This window comes from Amphiura filiformis, unplaced genomic scaffold (assembly GCF_039555335.1).
Source record: "Amphiura filiformis unplaced genomic scaffold, Afil_fr2py scaffold_30, whole genome shotgun sequence".
In the NCBI taxonomy this organism is placed as follows: Eukaryota; Metazoa; Echinodermata; class Ophiuroidea; order Amphilepidida; family Amphiuridae; genus Amphiura; species Amphiura filiformis.
The window spans coordinates 1,274,702-1,280,108 of NW_027305494.1; positions in this window are offsets into that span (position 1 = coordinate 1,274,702).

A 5,407-nucleotide genomic window follows, 5' to 3' on the forward strand; every position below is an offset into this window, starting at 1 on the left:
TACATTGCATGATGGCATTAATGTAGTTTTACCAGGACACGGGTTACATTACAAGATGATGGCATTAATGTAATTTTACGGGATCCCTTTAACAGCCCGGAAACTTTTGAAACAGATTCATCAGGATCGTTCATGGTTCATAAGATTGATAAAGGTTCTTGTTCAGATCCAATAAACTGATACTACTCACTCAGAAATATTTCAATTCCTATCAGGAATCTTGTTCACTCTGGTACTGGTGTTTCTAGATGTTTTTAGAACCGGCAACACTTCTGTCTGGTTTTGATGACGTCACCAAACTTTCTTGTTGCCGAGAATTTATGACCTGGTGAAGCAAAGAGCTTCACCAGGTCACAAAGAAAAGCATCAGCTTCAGAAATCCACAAATCGGCCATTGCAGAACATGTTGCACACCAAAATCATGTGATTGGGTGGGATGAGGCTCAGGTTATTGATCAAGAATCAGACAAAACAACACGCTGGCTAAAGGAAGCAATTTGGATCAGAAGTAGAGGAAAAGACACCATGAACAAGGACGAGGGGGCTTACAGACTGGACAAAATTTATGACCAGGTCATAAATTCTCGGCAACAAGAAAGTTTGGTGACGTCATCAAAACCAGACAGAAGTGTTGCCGGTTCTAAAAACATCTAGAAATACCAGTACCAGAGTGAACAAGATTCCTGATAGGAATTGAAATATTTCTGAGTGAGTAGTATCAGTTTATTGGATCTGAACAAGAACCTTTATCAATCTTATTAGCCCGGAAACTTGTTTACAATGGTTTAAAAGAGAGAGAGAGAGAGAGAGAGAGAGAGAAAAAAAACCCAACAACAACAACAACAACAACAAAAAACCCACGTTTTTGACAATTTCCCTCTTTTTTTTCTTGGTAATTCTTTTTGCCTCTCCTTCTTCTTCTGTCACCAATTCTTTTTTGCCGCGCCATGCTTTTACCATGGGGGCTCTCGCCCTCAAAGCCCACCACCCAATACGAGCATGCATGCCTTTCTACCAGCTTCTACCATGTCGTGTTGGCTACTAAGTACTATGCTGTAGATGGCGCTGCCAAACTGGAAATCCCCTTTGAATACAGAACACAACATTCTGTATAATGACTCATAGCAGTATAGCACAGTGCAATGTCAAGTCCATCTGACCTTTGTAGAAAATTGTATGTTGTATAGGTAAGAACGCGTTCAAACGTATTCATTCTGTTTTATATTTATAAATATAATATTAATATTATATGTAGGTCTACATCATCAGTTGTTGTAAATGCCGGGAGTCATCTTATCAACCATAGCGTCGAGTTAGATGCAGTGCTGGATAATATTTAGCTATATTTTTCATGGTAAGACTAAGAGTCACACTCAACGTGAAATGACTGGTGAACGTATACTTATTATTTTATATCAGTTGTAGTTGTATGTTGGGCCGATACGTCTATTACGTGACAAGCTGGATGTACGGTAGCGAATAATGGGGGAGGGTAAGTGGTCCACTTAAGCTAAAAATCACGGAATAGGCCTAAGCCTGGAATGTCTTGTTTGCTTTACTGTTACTGTTGATGGTAAATTTAGCAAATTACATAATAGCCTATCGCTAGACCATTATATAAGCTTATATAGACCATAAGGTTTGGAAATCGGTAACCCAAAATTTGGCATGTGGCCATGCGTTTTGAACTGGGCCAGTATTGTGTTAGGCCTACCTGCTTTTAGTTCAGATAAAAGCTGATAAAATGTGAATTATGTGGATATCTGAGAAAAGCAAAGTTTATTAGAAAAAACAGGTTTATCAGAAATACAAAGTATAAATCATAGTCTGTTAAAAGTGAAAATCATAGTTTTCAGATAAACTTAATTAATCATCTAATAAACCAAGTTTATCAGGTAAACTAGTTTTAACTTGCATCATATGATCCTTGTGGGTCACCTTTATTCTAGTATTTATTCGAATATATTCTAGTGGTAAACTCTCAAGAAATGGACTCTGCAATATGTTCCTTTAATTTAGATTAACTCCAAAGTTGCAAATTCCCCTTTAAACAAGTCAATCAACTAGTTTAGAATCCATTAAAGGGCAGGTCTATTTCAAAAACAACATCATATCATTGGCAAGCTAATATTGTAAGGACAATGAAAATTACTCCTTTTTTGAGAAAATAAGACATTGATATTCCGCAAAAACCAACTTAAGCGGTGAGTTCCTCCGAACGAGACAGATTTGGCCTAGAAAAAAGGTGACGTTATGAAATGAGATGTGCCCGCTTTGAGAAAAGCTGTTGTTGTTCACAGAAAAAAATCAAAATTAAGTATTACAAATTTAATGGTTTTTAAACATGTGGATAAAATCAGCCGCTTCTTTTTTTTTTTTATATATTAGTAGATTGTGATATTACAATTCATATGTATATCAATATCATGAGAAATATTAGGCCTAAAAAATAAATAAATAATTCGAGCTTAGAATTTCATCGTGATCAATCTGAAACTAGCATATAAACCGTGTTAAGTCCACAAACTCATGTATCTGATTTCCTGTGCGATATTCTGTTGGATGAAATATTACAAAGCAAACACATAGTAACAATACTGTGTGAGCTTTGTTTCCGAAATGAGAACAATAGTCTGCATATTGTTATTCAGCATTGTTATGGTAAATAATAGTACAACTCATTGTTGCTAATGTCAAACTTGTCACACAAGTAAATGAGAGCATGATATAGTGTCCGCTTCATTTACCTACGTCATAGCCCGCTGCCTTGAAAATTAATTTCGCTTCAAACGGGGGAAGAACACGCACGAGTCCGAATTTACCCACACAATTTGTCTTTTTTCAGGAGAAATACGCATAAAAAAATTGCAACGAGTGTCAACTTGTAAACTAATGTAATAATTATTCTCTTCGAATAGAGATAAACTTGTTTTTGCAATAGACCTGACCTTTAAGTAACCAGTTACTGAACGAATACCAATCAGTAATCAGTCAGTCACAAACCATTCAGTATCAGCTCCTGACCGATCATTAATCAGCTACTACCTATTCAATAATTGGATACTGGAAAAATCAGTAATCAGCTACTTAGACAATAACAACTGCGCACCATCTATTTTGAGGTCATTGTGTGAAATTGGAAGGTTTTGTTTTGGGCCGAGGTATTTTCCGAGTGCGCGTCAGCGCCCGAGGAAAATACCGAGGCCCAAAACAAAACCCGACAATTTCACACAATGACCTCAAAATAATAGATGGTGCAAATTTATTATTGTCATTCATTACCGTTTTGTGTACAAAATACTATCTTTCCTTCGTATTATTTGCTGGAAATTGTTCGAATTTGTCAATTTAGTTAGACGTCATCCCTCATTAATAACTACATGTGGCCTAGTGGGCAAAGTTTTTTTGTCTCACTAGTGGGCGAGATATTTTCCATAGGCGCTGACGCGCCCTCGGAAAATACCTCGGCCCAAAACAAAACCCTCCAATTTCACACAATGACCTCAAAATAGATGGTGCGCAGTTATTATTGTCTAAATAAACGCGTATCACTTGTTGGGAGTGAAATTGTACAAAATAATGCACGCGTACTGAGATGTTTTAACATCAAATGGGGGAGTGCATTAGACGCATTTCATACACGACTAAAAATCCAGTGATTTTTGTAATTTTTATAACAAAATTGTCATTAAAATGTTGGAAAATGCAAACAAATATAGTGAGCTTTAGTGAGACTCAGTTGGGTTAGGGTTAAAGCTGGCTCTAAAGTTACACATACCCCGTATGTTGACCGTGATACTATTCGGCCTAAATATCCCCTAGATATAAATTTTGCCAATTTTGGCCCAGATATCCAAGATCAAGAATTTCCGGGCAGAGCCGGATTTACCATTGGACCAGATGGGTCAGGGCCCTGGGCTCCCAAATTTTTTTGGCCCCTAAAATTGCCCTTACATCTTCCTTTTTGGCCAGAAAAACACCAAGTTTTGGGCCAAAATAGGGTAAAATTGCATAATTTTGCGCGCTTCGCACGCACTGACCAGTTATATAGCAAAATTCACCTTCATTTTGGGCTAAATTCAAATTTTTTGGAACAAGTGTCTTGCTAAAATCTATGTTCATCTCCCCCTAAATTGTAATGCTCCTGCCGCCACCGACGATCTATACCTAAGGCAAGCATTGGCCACTTGAGTGCACATGTCTTCCTCACGGTGAGTTTGGGCCTCCAAATTTTGGCCTGGCCCAGGGCCCCAAAAAGGTAAATCCGGCGTTGTTCCCGGGGGCCCAAATGTCAAAACAAATTGCCAGTCGTTTCTCAATAACTATTCATGAGCTTCAAAGGTCAGATATTATAGTCCCCCTTGGCCCTTTGTTTTAACATTTGCGGCCCTCTGCTCCAGGGCCTAAAATGTTAAAACAAAGTAATATAAAGTAAATATAACAGCTCACGGTTCTGAGTTGGTGCACCCATAGCACTTGGGCAATGTACCGTTACATGGGTACATGAGCCTATAATGTCAAATATTATGGGCTATATGGCCAAATTGTTAAAACAAAGGGCTAGCCGCTTTTTATTCAATGGAATGAATATTTGCGCACTGCGAGCACATATCTCATAACATTGGGCCGAACTAATGCGCACTGGTCATTTTTTTCTTGCCATCCTCCAGACAAAAAGTTCAGACACGCTCCTGATTTCAACTCTTTACTAATTGGCCCCAGGATATTTTGCTGACAGGGCCATTTTCCTTAAATCCGCCTCTGTTAGGGCCTGTGTGTTTTGACCCGGGGTTTTGACAAGTTTCGTTTCCTTCCTATTATTTATTACCGTATATTCTAGGGGTAAACTCTTAGTATGGCTAAACAACACAAAGAAACCATAGACAACTACCATCAAGCAATTGAAGAGGTTTGTCGGAAAGCAGTACCGTGCATCACAAATTGCATCAGAAAATGGCAACAGAAGAATATCCCTACATTACAGACTTGTACCACTGGTACTTGTCCTACCGGAGGCAAACCAAAAGCCAGTAAAGGATCATGTCCGTCATGTGTCAACTGGAGTCAGGCTTTAGAAGCAGAGATTTACCCATCAGGAGGGCAAATAGAATGGAGAAATGTGAATCCAACTCTGATTTGCACGGATCCCTTGGAAGTGGCCAAAGCTTTTGTGCTACGACTGAAATCCGGCAAAACTTTTTCTGTGTTTGGTGACTTTGATTCGGTGAGCCTCCTCATGGTTATGAAGGGATTCAAAGAATTTCATCAAAGCAATGCAGCTTTTTATGTTGTGATCAACAAGGTAAGAGAGAGAGAAAAAAAGAGGTATAGGCTATAAACAAAGCCGCGGATTTATAGTTCTATTTTTAAGAGATTGTGCTTTACAAGAATCTGTCGACCACTTAGA